This window comes from Ciconia boyciana, chromosome 8, assembly GCF_034638445.1.
Source record: "Ciconia boyciana chromosome 8, ASM3463844v1, whole genome shotgun sequence".
In the NCBI taxonomy this organism is placed as follows: domain Eukaryota; kingdom Metazoa; phylum Chordata; class Aves; order Ciconiiformes; family Ciconiidae; genus Ciconia; species Ciconia boyciana.
Genome location: NC_132941.1, coordinates 43,238,730 through 43,251,857, shown reverse-complemented (window position 1 = coordinate 43,251,857; position 13,128 = coordinate 43,238,730). Strand labels below are relative to the sequence as shown.

Genomic DNA, 13,128 nt, shown 5'->3' with positions numbered 1-13,128 from the left:
GACACCTTAACTTCTATTCCCCGCTCCTTATAGAAATCCAAACCAGAACAACTGTACGTGTATCAGTGGGAGACACTGGAGGTCTGTGTTATGTGCTCTCCCACATTCCCCACCACCCCCTGCCCCAGGAAAAACATTTGGCCATTATGCATATATATTCTGCACTCGAATTTTCAGTATAAAAATCATTACTTACTCTGAAATGAAGCACACAATATGGAGTGGCCACTAAGCACCACAGAAAGGCTGAAAAGCTACAACACACTAAAGCAGAGAGAGGTGAGCTTCTCCATTTGGTCTTTTTCAGTTCCAAAAAGGAGGGTCTCTACATAACCTCAGCTCATATATGGGGGTATAAAAAAGCAAGATTATGCTTCCTTTTTTGTACAATACCTAACTTCACAACCTTTCATTTGTAAGAAGGCATCACCCTGGATTGAAAGCAGCTTTTGAAATCGTAAGCAACAAAACCAAATCCCTTTGAGGAATATTTTGCATTAAAGATGGCTTCAAATTTGCAGTGAAAGATTCCAGCACCAGCCCTATTCTGAGAACAATGTGTGCTCTCTCTCCGCCAGCCCCTGGGCCTGGCTTGCTGGCTCTATAGCGAGTTTGTTATTGCCCTAAGGGAGTATTAGATAATGAAGAGCTCCGAGTTTTCCTTTCGCTTCATGCCTGGGCTCATCCTAATGTGTGTAAGCAGGCTTATTTTGCAGACTTTCCTTCTCAACCTCTTCCCCCTCCCATTTTCCAGCAACATAGCAACATTTATAAAAAATGAGCACTAACAATTGCCTCTCTTGAAACAAGCTTACTGGATCCATCACCTTCTTTAGAGTGTTTCAGAGACTAAAACGAGGTTCCCAGCTTTCAAACACACCCGAGTGCTTTTACTGCACTAGGTGACTCCATCACGAAGCATCAGAAAACAGGCACCCCACAGAGTGACTACTCAAGTACCTGCTCCAGTCCAGCTCTGCACTACAGGTGGCACTTCATCCTGCTAGAAGAAAACTTCAGCAGGGTCCAGGTATGTGGAATGAGGTATGACAATGGAGACACATCTATACACGCTGAAGCAGTAACACCAGGCTGAATGGGAGCTTGTGCAACCGGACCTTAATTGTGGTTTCAGGCAAATGGCTGCATCCACTCACGAAATGCCTCTGACATGCTGTAACATTTTACTGAGTGCATAAAATGGTTGTTTCATGATGAAAGACAGCAAGGGGATTAATGACTTTTCGTTATATTTCATCTAAGGTGAACAGACTTGATACATCATTTCCGGATGGTTTAAAACAATGGAGAACATTTTTATTGAAAGATTATTTGTGGTTTTTTTAGTAGTTTCTTTCAAATCACCGAAGCAGAAAAGCCACATAGGATTAGTTGCCTGACAATTCCAGCAGTGAGGTAAGACCCAAGATTCCTGGAGTTAGTAGCAGGTCAGCCTCTGACAGGTTACTTCAGCTCTGTGTTGGTTAAACACTCCTGTCAACATACACCTTTTCATTATCTCTTTGGGACTCTTGAATTGAATGGCCTATAGAAAGGCCAAATCCTAATACAATATGGAAAAAATTTCACTGCGATTTTAGCTAACCTAAAACATATGACATCACTTAAGCAGAGACCACCACCCTTCCTCATCCTTTATGAGCTGAAGCTGGGGAGTGAAGAGGGAGGGCAGAGAAGGGAACTGAAAATTGTGTCTCCTCTTGCATACAGCCACATTGTAGAGGGAAGGTTTTAGGCAGCAGGAGCTACATCTCTACACAGTTACTTAGAGAGCAGCCTAACCATCTGACTACATTTGTTAATGTAAGAGGAAAAAACAAAGACCCTTAAGAGAAGAGGCCCTGCGAGAAGTTTCTGGTCTGTGCTCCAGGCCAAGCTCTTTCTTCCTACATCTGCAGGGTTTGGCCACATTGCAGAAGCATCCATACTATCAGCATGAACTTGACTGGTTAATTACACAACATTTTTAAAGGCCCAAATTCTGTTGAATGTACCTTGCCCAGGAGAATGGCAGCTGCATCTCAGCTTGAGGATCAAGAAATTTCTTAATGACCAGAAAATCCTCAGTGTTCCAAGTGAATCTTACTTCCCAAGTAAGATTCCCTTACTTCCAAATAATGTGTGTAGGCAGGCTTATTTTGCAGACTTTCCTTCTCAACCTCTTCCCTTCCTTTACTTCCAACTAAAAAATGAAAATCAAACACATTGTTAACCAAAGGGTCTTCTTTTACTAGTTTGTGGTGAAAGGAGAAAGAAAAATCTATAAAAATTTCCATTTCTAAGCTTTCAAGTTGCTAACTATTAACTTAACAGACCTAGCTTTGCTCTTGAGATGCAAATGAGAATTTAGATTGCTGTGTGACAAACCACTAGAAAATATGGTTGCATTAGTCCTCAGGGAACATACAAGACATCATCCGATTTTAAAAATGTTCTATCTGTAATGGCTCTAATTTTTACAATGATTTCATCAGTTACCAATATTGCTGATATCTGTTCATCTTCCAGTCAGGTACCCAAGACAAAGTGACTACAAAGGGTCAAGGGAGTATCTATTTATAACGCAGCGTGAGCAGTAGCCTAGGCGAAGGCGTGCAGCTACAACCAGCTTCCTTGTACTATTCAAGTGCATTCGTGAGCCACCAGCTCCTCACAGGACAAATTTCACCCTCCTCTAGCACATTTCAGAGCCTGAATTTAACCCAGCAGCAAGGTTAGATGCAGAGACATCCTATCAGGGAGGGAAAGGGAGAGCAGAGGGAGGAGGAGGAGGAGAAGGAACTAACAAAGAGCTTAATGAGCAAGGAACGTAGCAGGCATATCAGTGCGAGATACAAGCCCTGCCAACTCCACTTAGTGCACTGCCTAAAACAGTCACTAAAGAGCAGCTCCTCCATCCTCCTCTCAAAGCATTGTCCTTGCAGATGATGACTGGTTAACAAGCAGTCAAATAACAAGGCATGAAAGGAAACAATATTTTTCTTGTAACAACCTAGGTAACAATTACATAAGGAATAGCAAAAATAAGCACAAAGATTCAAATTCCTACCTTTAAAAGCGAAATCCTCAAGTGAAGTTACTCTCTCAAAAGGGGTCTGACAGTTAGCAACCCAAGGAAAGACATGGAGCCAAAGGGAAAGCAAGAAAGCCTGAGAGCTGCTCTTCACAAAAATCATATATAAAGTGAGCTGGCCTGTCTGGAGAAGGGCAGCTGGGCTGCACAGTTGGTAGATGGCTGAACCATTATTAGTAGCAATGGCTGCCTTCCCTTCACTCAGTGTTGCCAAAATCTCGCAGATTATTTTGTGAACCTAAGGATGCTGGAATTTTAAGTGCAGACAAATGGAAAAATGTAAGTAAATTCATGCTAAGAAAGAGCACATCACTGCAGAGCACACGCACCATTAACCACTAGCTGGTATATCATACTGCAGCTACAGGTGGGTGGTGGGCAAAGCACAGTCCCACATAAACAGTCCAAAAGCACAGCCCTCTTCTCCCCAGGAACTATCTTGCCTTGCAGCTCCTCTCTGAAAAGCTTCCATGTCACTCCCTGAAATCCCAGGAACAACGAGAGGAAAGTAAGGGAGATGGTGTGCAGAGGGAGGCAGAGAAGCGTGGTCCAGGACTGAGATTATCACGGCACACGGCAGATTTGAGATGCTCCTTCAGGGTGGGGATACAGCTCCATTCCTTCCTCCTCTTACACACTGTGCATCTAATCACGGCAGGGCGAACTCCATTTGGACGGCAGACAATGGGATCTGGCAGCAGTTCAAAGGCATTTCTAGCGAAGTGACTGAACAAGCTCACTGCCGGCGCAGGCAGACTGGGATGCAGAGCGCCCCGCTTTCCTCCCCTTCGCTCCCCAGGCTGCAGGGGCAGGTGCTGCACCACAGGCAGCCCGTTCTCCTTTTGTTCCAGTGGCGAGAGGATCAAGGAGGAAACCAAAAAGGTACCGCCACGAGAACGGCAGCACCTAAACCCACATCAATAAGGTAGAGGGAGGCGGGGAGTGGGGGGGAAGAGGAGGGAGACGGAGAGAGAGAGAAGAGAGAGGCAGGCAGGCAGAGGGAGGGCAAGCGGGTGGGCAAGGGGGGAGAGGGGAGGACGGCAGCCCACAGACAGCAGTGCCTGGCACCCTGACAGCTTGCTGCCAGCGTGCGTCTTCTGAAGCTGTCACAGGTTTATGGATGCCTCCAGACTGACAAGCTGACAAGATGAGGGAAACTACACTCAGCAAATGTATTCAGCAGCAGTAAATTGCTTCTCTTGCCCTAAAGTGGCTCGCAGTTTCACTCAGTGAACTGATCTCATTGGGGGGGGGGGGGGGGGGGGAAAGGGAAAAAAAAAAAAGGCAAACCAACCCAACAGCACACCAGCTAAGTATACTCAGACATTATTATTGGAATCTGGAGACTGGAATAAATCTGCAGAGGGACACAGAAAAATCACCTTCTTGTGCACCACTAATAAAAAAATAACATGTTAAAAGAACAAATACATAAATCTGAGATTACGTTCTGTCCCTGTGTAAGTGTGTTTGGTTGCAGTGGTGGTGGGGGAGCTAAACTCTCTTTATACCACTAAAAGACTGGCACAAGAGGGGTTCTCTACTTTAAAATGTAATAGAAAACAGTGGGAGCGGGGAGGCAGGCAGGAAAGGCTGCCTGCTTCTGACCACAGCAGCACACTCTGCTTCTCTTTGAAGAGGCAAAGCCCTAGGTGTGCTCCAAGTTGTATCCTTTCCCAGTCAGGGTTTGGGAGAAGAGGGTTTTCAGACAGGGTGACACACTAGCACACATCTCTAGAGGAGTTATTTTAACAGGAGCTGACAGTGCACAGCAAACACTTCTGTAATAAGACAGTGAAAACTTAATGCGATGGAACGTTAACAGGGTATTAGAGAGCGCTCTGAAAGAGGCCTGAATCTCAGTGATTCAGGTGCTACCTCTGCTACAAAGCGAACAAAGCACCTCCTTAAAATTTTATCCTGACAATAACAAGCTAAAAACTAAAATCAGGAACAAGGGTCAATTATCAGGCTCTTGGGGTTACCTACTATGATTTAACCTGCTTTTGCAGAATGTCTAGCATCTCTGTTAAATTGACCAGGTAGCTACAAGTAAGGTCTGTCTCAAAGATGTTTTCTACTGTGTCATTACTCCAACAGGACAGGAACAAGCCCCAGAAGCTAAAATAGAAAATGTTTTAAATTATGAGTAGATGATTTTCCTTTTGAATGAATAATAAAACTAATACAGAACAGGCATACTATTATGTATTCTTTCTGTCCTATAACGGCACAATGATTTGCTCAGTGTTGTTTAATCCTAGAAGATACATTACAAAAGCATAGCAAATTATTTATTCATTTATTTAATATGAAAACTAAAAAAAGCACTTAAGTATTTTGGAAAGAAAAGCACACAGACATTAAGATATTTATTGCTAAGTGGTGAATAAAAGACGAGGTGCTGAGGGATAAGAATGACACACATGAAACTAGTGCTGCTGTCCTAATCAATCAACAAAAGTTAAATGGATGTTGAGTACCTTTGAAAAATGTGGTTTCCACATCTAACAGAGGAGACAACTCTCTATTCTGCCTCTTGTTTAAAAAAACCTCACATACATGTCATGCTATAACGCAGCACTACAAGTTTGCAAGCCTCTTTGTGAACTGCAGATGGATGATGCTGACAAAAATTTTCATTTATACATAACCTAAAACTATTTAAATTTTTAGCTTCCAGCTCCTGTCTATGCCAGTAAACAAACCCTTTCCATTCAAGCTGCAGTATGCAAAAAGCAGATGTTGGAAATCTCTCAATACTCCACTAATCACAAAGACAACAGAAAATCCTGACTCCACACAACAAAGGACTGATTTTTAGAATAACCAAGATTTTCATGACCAGTTTTCACCATACACGTAATACATTTTTTCCCACTCTCCAGTGTTTTATAGAGATTCAGGTTCATTGGACGTTTGCTGGTAGCCTTTTCAAATTTATTCACTTAGAAAATGTTAGAGAGAAGAATTACTGCTGCTCCATATATATGAAGACAATTAACTTTTGCTCACTGCCTAAAGTCAAAACTTCAGTACCTCTCTCAAAGGCTACATTTCCTCTCCTCCATCCTTCCCACCCAAACCTCCCCCCCCCCCCCCCCCCCCCCCGGATCAATAGCAGGCAGAGAAAAATTTAGCTCAATTGCTGTTAAGCATCACTTAGAGGCAAGTATATCAACTATGTCCTTATGCTAGCAGGTAGTTGTAGTGAGATTTCAGTGATATTTTCCTAAACAGTCAGTCCTAACTACCCTGGCACGACACAAGCTGTAGTTCTGCTCAGTATCACTTCATGGTGACCATCTCCAAAGAGCCCTGGAAATAAAGGGGGAAATGCTGGGTGTTGCTACCAGTTAAGAGACAGCCTCTACCACTGCACAATGTAAGTAGAGCCTCCCCTTCCCAGACAGCTTCCCCTGTCATGAAGATCGGGATAACTACGTAGTGCCTATAACATTCCCTGTGCTGGCTATGATATACAATAAGGCCTTTCTGACACGATTACGTGATCTTTGTATTCACTACTCAATGTATTTTAATCATCGTAGTGAGAGTAGAGGCACAGCTGCAGAATTATACACCACCAGAGCAGAGGCTTTCCACCAGGATCAGTAGACTGTTTCTGAAGGGTCCAAGGAAAGGTTACCAAGAAAATCAAGCCAATCATCAGTAGCTTTAATTCACTGTAGAGGTGTCAGCATCTTTGATGAGAAAATTTTTGTAGATCTATGAATTCAAACAGATTTTAAAAGTAACTTTTGTTAGGGTAATACCCAGGAAAATGAAAGAAAACTCAAAATGTCTCGTCATGATTCAGATAAAAGTCTCTCTTCTGTCACTGGCTGAAATGACGTGCCCACTGCAGCATTTCTGGACCAGCTTGTATCTTTCCTCTACTTCTAATACTCATAATCTGGAAAACTCATCTGAAAACCAGAACCAACTATTCGGAGAAAGAGAGGGGCCTTTAGAGTCTCTATACCTAAAGTAAGAATGGTGGTCGTTACAAAAATAGTAACAATATTTGCAGTATTTCCTCCTTATAGGGTCATACCGTGTACCGACATAATTTCCAGGATGTTGGTTAGACCCAAACCTCTTGCTGTGCTTTGTATCAGTAGCTTAAAAGGGTATATGGTATCAAGGTAAATATGTTTGAAATAAGTAGCCTTAGTTTGTAAATAACCCAATCTTAAAAAGTTAAATAAAAAAGGAGTAAAATCCCACTGTCCTAGCAAATATGCTAACAGACCTATATTAAAATCCTGGCTTCACACCCCAAAAGACACTCAATATTCCTCTCTGATGTCTCTCATTTATTGGGCTATACTACAAGTTGTTTACTTGGACCTTTACAATGACTTTAAATGGCTAGGCAAAACACATTTTTCATGCCCTGCCATGTCAGAAGGATATACGCTTTTCTGTTACACATTTTTCAAAATACCTCAGGTTCGGGATGCTATTTACACTGATTGCACTTGAGAAACGGATAGGGCCTAAATGGTTCTGGAACCACCAAGACACAGCAAAATATCTGTTTGTTTAGTTTACATTCTTTGAAAAATTTTCTTGATCAAGCCTTATTTGTAAGCCACCACGGCGCAATAGCATTGATAGGGCTATCCCTGAACAATTCTTAACCTCCAGACAGAAACACGTAACAGATCTAGTGCGGTTTACAGTAAGGTGCCAAACAAGAACTTCTCACCCAATTCTTCAGTCTCACACACACACCAGTCTCCTCTGTGCACAGATCCTGTCCCCCCAGGGCTCTGCCCACCATTTCACTGATTCACTTTACCACATTTTACAGGTAGAGACAACACACAGGATATGCTGTAGCCAGTCCCATAAATCTTGAAACTCTTGCTGGAGCCAGTGAAGACCAAACATGTTTGTCTGTAAATTTCACTGGAAAAATACTAGCAATGATAGATCACTATTGAGGTACTTTAATACTGCACTAAGTACCTGAAAAAAACTAGATTTGTGTTCCTCCATCCTTCCTCACCCAAATAATTGAGAAAGAATCTAGATTACACCTTAGCTCTTCTCAAAAAGATACTTGGACACAAGCAGATTTTCTGGGGATCACTGAGGGAGGAGGGAAAACTTCTCATTCTCTTTAGCAGCCACAGAAGGGATACGAGAATATTTAAGGATGCATGTAACTCAGCCAATATCTGTTAACAGAGGAACAGCTTCCTGTTCTGAATTTCCCCTTTAACTGAGGTTAACAGAGATCCACTCCATAGCACGAGGAAGACTACAATTAAACCCAACAATAGCTTATTGGCATAACAAGCCATGTGAACGTTGACAGAATTGAGGCAGGGATGGGGGCTGAGAAAGGAGAGGGACCCTGCAGACTTGTGTAGGTACAATCTGTTCAACTCCAGTAAGCTCATTTTATTTGCACAGATCTTGGCTTGAATGTTTATGTTGTCACTGGTGAAATCTACCCAACCTGAAATTCAATCTAAGACAGCTATGTCATATTATCCTTTTTTTTGGCCTGCCACTGAAATAGAAAACAAAAGTGGTTCTTGAGAAGGTCTAGATGTAGTTGACTTCGGGATGAAGGGGAAAAAAAATCCCAAACAAAAACAGTAAAAGGTTTGTATTCCTAAAAACATGCCTCTGCCTCTTACATCAGGAGACAAGTGAGCCATCATCCACCCTGTTTGGAATGAAGTGCTTATCTGAGGGATGACAAGAATTTCTGGGGTCAGAATCAGCATGTGAGGGAAAACCCTCTTCTTCCTCTTCAGTGAAACAAAGGGGCTCTGTTGTAGGTACCAGCTATATCATTAAAACTTGTGAGAGATGACAGCATACAGAGCAAGCAACCTTACATGTGTTCCACTAAGGATCTGGAGGTGTCAGGACCCTGAGAGCACCATCAGCCCTTAGCGGCACAGACCAGTCTCATGTGGGACCCTCCAGGCACCCCCTTCTGCCTATGGCCCAGCATCTCCAGTTAAGCTCGGGCCTGGGCCTTTCCTCTTTCCCTGAACTTTGCTGTAGGTGTACCTGTCTGCAGCTGTGCCTCTGGCCCTGTCTCCTGGATTGACTTAGGCTGTAGCTAGCTTGTCTCCGGGAAAGACCCCTTGTATCTATGCTGCAGCTCATACCCAGTCCTGTCTTTGGTCCAAAGTCCACCCAGCAGACAGGGCCCATGCTGTAGCTTTGTCTCCAGTCCTGTCTTTTAAACTCCTGGATGGAGCCTCATCACTCCATCTTGCCTGGGACTGTCAACAGACTGTTACCAGCAGCCGGCTCTGCCTGCCATGCTCAGACCCTGTGGGACTGCACCCCATCGGTGAGGGCACTGCCTGCACTGGGGTCACCCCTGCCTCGTCTCAGCTCCCAGCTCTTGCTGTGCCCTGACAAGAGGCTGGTGCATAGTGGTTGCAGGAAAAGATTTAAAAATCAATGGAAACAATATTCATCTCTTGTCACTGGTGACTGGACAGGTCCTTTCTGGGAAGTCCTCCAAGTTGTCCATAATCACAACCTAAGTTGATTTCCAAGTCTTTAAGCAATGGCCTTAGGACAGACCTTGGCAGTTTGGCAAGGGCCTTAGCCCAGTAATGGATCAACAGCTTTAATGCCAGATACAAAAAATATAATCTGAGAGACTAATAGAGTTTTGTAATATATAAGCATATGAATCATTTTGTGGAAGAAGGTGAAAGAAAGGAAGAACATGTGTTTGCATTTATAGGAGAAAACTTAAGGGTAACGTGTTACTTTTCCTCTTCCACGTTAAAGTAGGAAAAAAGCTCTTGATGCATTGAACACAGCATTCCCCAACCATAGGATTACATTAATTTAAAATGCATTGCGAGAAGGATGAAAAGGGCCAGAGTTAAGCCATTCAATTGACAAATAGATGATACATTCAGAAGAGAGGAACGTGCCCCTGCCAGAGCACCCTAAGTCGTGCCCTTCTGCTTTGTAATTAATTTTTTGTCTCTGTTGAGCTCTGCTCACATTTCTTATCTCACAGAAGATCTCTAAAGCCCACCTGGGGATAAAGTAAGCTTATATGGAGGAAAGAATAAGGAGGTTAGTAGGTGTTGCTATGCAGGTAGCTAGACTTAGATAGTTTTTACACTTAGTAGTGCCTGCAATTTGAGAGTTATTTCATTTTTGTATTCATCTTTAATACTCAACAGGCTCATCTGCAGCAACAGCCAAATCTTAAAAATGATGTAAATAGCAACTGGCAAAAATCCACAACTAACTTGCCAGTTCTCTTGAACTTCAGTCCAATAAACTAATTAAAATGTTTAAGACCAAATCCTGTCCAAGCACTAGAATTCTCCTCTGTTGCATAAATGTGGCATGATGTCATGAAGACACACCATCTAAGTAAACCAGCATACTTCTGGAGATGTTTCAATGACAGGACCTCACTGATATGATTAGATCATTCCACAAGTTTCAGAGGAACTGGTTACTATAACCTGCCCCAGACAAGGAGATGAACTGGTGACTGCAAAGAAATACCTGGTAGACAAGTTCTTATTAGAACCAATTGACAGAACAAAATAGTCACAGTTCGTAACCAGAAAAAGACAAAATATAATGGAAGAGAAAAGGAGTTATTTGTACCTCTACTTCTGCTACGACTGAATAGAGTTGAGATATCTCACAGGAAAACAGAGGCTTTTAGGAAAATAAAGGTTTCTTGAAAAGTAAGCTGCAGGCATTTTTTGTGGCTCGCTCTCTTATTTTTTCTGTACTTTAACTGTGGGATATTATTGGCACAGGCATCTCATTGCAGGAAACATTACACATTATTAACCAATAAGTAAGTACTGCTAAGGATGAACTAATCATGGGTTAGCACAAGAAAAGCCCAAAGTCCACTTTTAAATTAGTAACAATAACTTACTGTTTCCAGTAACTCCACTTTCATGTACAGTGAAATGGGTTCTGCATGGCCTGCCTGGCTATATATTCTACTGCATGGCCCCCTCTCCACCTGCCATCATTTCTGCATTTTTGCTGTCTTTCCCTATTTCCTAGCCTTTGTGTCAATGAAATCAAAGGTGCAGTGGCAATTTACTGTGGCTGTACCTGAAATCAAACATTCTTCTCCCTTTGCTGTTCTAGCCATGATGTCACATATACATTGACATTAGTAGAATATATGAAGCATTCCATTAATATTTTCACTCTCTCACTTATTATAAATATTTATGAATTTCTCATGTGAATATTACACCAAGTGTCTCTGGAATTACACAACTATTCAAGCTCAACAGAATGCTAATGTGGTCATTACACTCATTCTACTCCATCACAAATTTTTGTTTAATTTATTCTGTTTCTACTCCTGAGTTTGCAAAAGTAGCCCTCGTTTCTATTACCACTCTACTCCTCACAACAATGCATTGCAAGTAGAAAAACCTTTATTATCATGTGTTTCAAGTTATTTTTGCTCCTTTACTAGTCTCTGCAAATCGCACCTGCAAAATTGACAACAAAAAGTTTACAGGAGACAAGATTTACTATTTGAATCACACTGGAAGAATGAGCTACGAAAACGGGCACACCAGCTACATATGTCCTACCTCTTTTCCAACCCTCCAAAATCTTTTTATCCAACCAATGGCCGAGGACCCTTGTCTATGTGTCTCCAGAAAACTCAGGGTTAGGGTTGAGAGAAAGAGAAAGCATAGAGCTGCACTGGGAGTGGGGCCAGGAAGGGGCTGCCAAAAGAGAGCATGAGCTGCATGGAGACCAGCCCTGGAAGAAATCTTTAATTTGGGCAACAATATTGAACTTGTCTATGGCTTCCCAAGAAAATTAGGGTTAAAATTCAGCTTCCGGCTGACAGACGGACGAAGTTTAGAGCTGTAGCATGTGTAGGGCTCAAAGAGCCTTAAGTCCTGGTCTTAGCATGTCCACCTTTCCTCACCACCTGAGTTTCTGTACACTGGAACTCAGCATTAAGTACTAGCTCCTGCAATTTCCTTTTTATAAACCCAGTCTACTTGCATAAGGAATGCGCCGTTCCATCCTCCCTTTTTTGCCCGCTGATTTTCTGCACAGCTGAAGCCATAACAGTCTGTTCGTATAAAGCAATTTGAGATATCTGTATAAATAAGAACACTCTTCAGGCATGAAAAAGTATTTCAACCAGACTTGTCCAGCACACACACAAAACCAAATCGTCTCTGTTCTTTCCAAGCAAAGAATCTAGGAACCTTTCAATAGAGGCAAGACCTGACCACATCATCCCTCTTCTACTGCACTGACTGTAGGAACTTCCACTCTTAAGACAGGATTGGCCTTTTTGCAAGTATTGCAGCACCTGAGATCCATAAATGTCACAGGAGCCTGAATCTCTGCAAGTTTTGCATCAGGCACCTCGACAGGACTGGTGCTTTTTTGCTACATTAGAGTGCAGTATTCAAACATACGTCCTAAATAAACTCCACAAGAATTACCTTCCCTCACTATTCATCCAGACAGAACCGAGGGGAAAAAAACAGGACTCCTTTGCTTCAGCACAGAATTTAGACCAACCCAATATTTCTATTTTTAATTACATTTATGATATTTCCTGTGGGTATAAGTCATGAATGCAGTTCCAGTATGCTGGGAGCAATGTAAATATAGTCATTCCCAAAGGCATCTTACAGCTGTTATGCATGGGTCAGAGATTCTGTGAAATGCAAAATCTGAAACTTTAAAAGCTTTTTAGCCCACATCCTTCCCATTCCTTTTCAAAGGCAGAGTTAATGGATACTGAACAACATTGCCCCAGATTTTGCCCGCAAGGTATGGAAGTAGTAACTCCATTTAAATAAAGTAATACTTAGCAATAAGCAACCACCCAGGCCTATCTCACTCAGGAACTGCATCAGAAGTTCCTTTCTGATCCAAATTAACTCATCTGCTGCTTCATGCTGACAACTGTGCAACTGAAGACAAGACACATGGAATTGTTTCCTCTGCAAATCATTCTAAGGGGGAGAAGGAGGAGTGCAACTTCACACTGCAGCATCCAA

General features: G+C 42.4%; 1 protein-coding gene across 8 annotated transcripts in view; it reads right to left on the bottom strand.

Moving 5' to 3' along the window:
- Window positions 1–13,128, bottom strand: part of NDST2 (N-deacetylase and N-sulfotransferase 2) — a 149,373-nt gene that overhangs the window by 43,658 nt on the left and 92,587 nt on the right. The gene's annotated exons all lie outside the window — the stretch shown is intronic.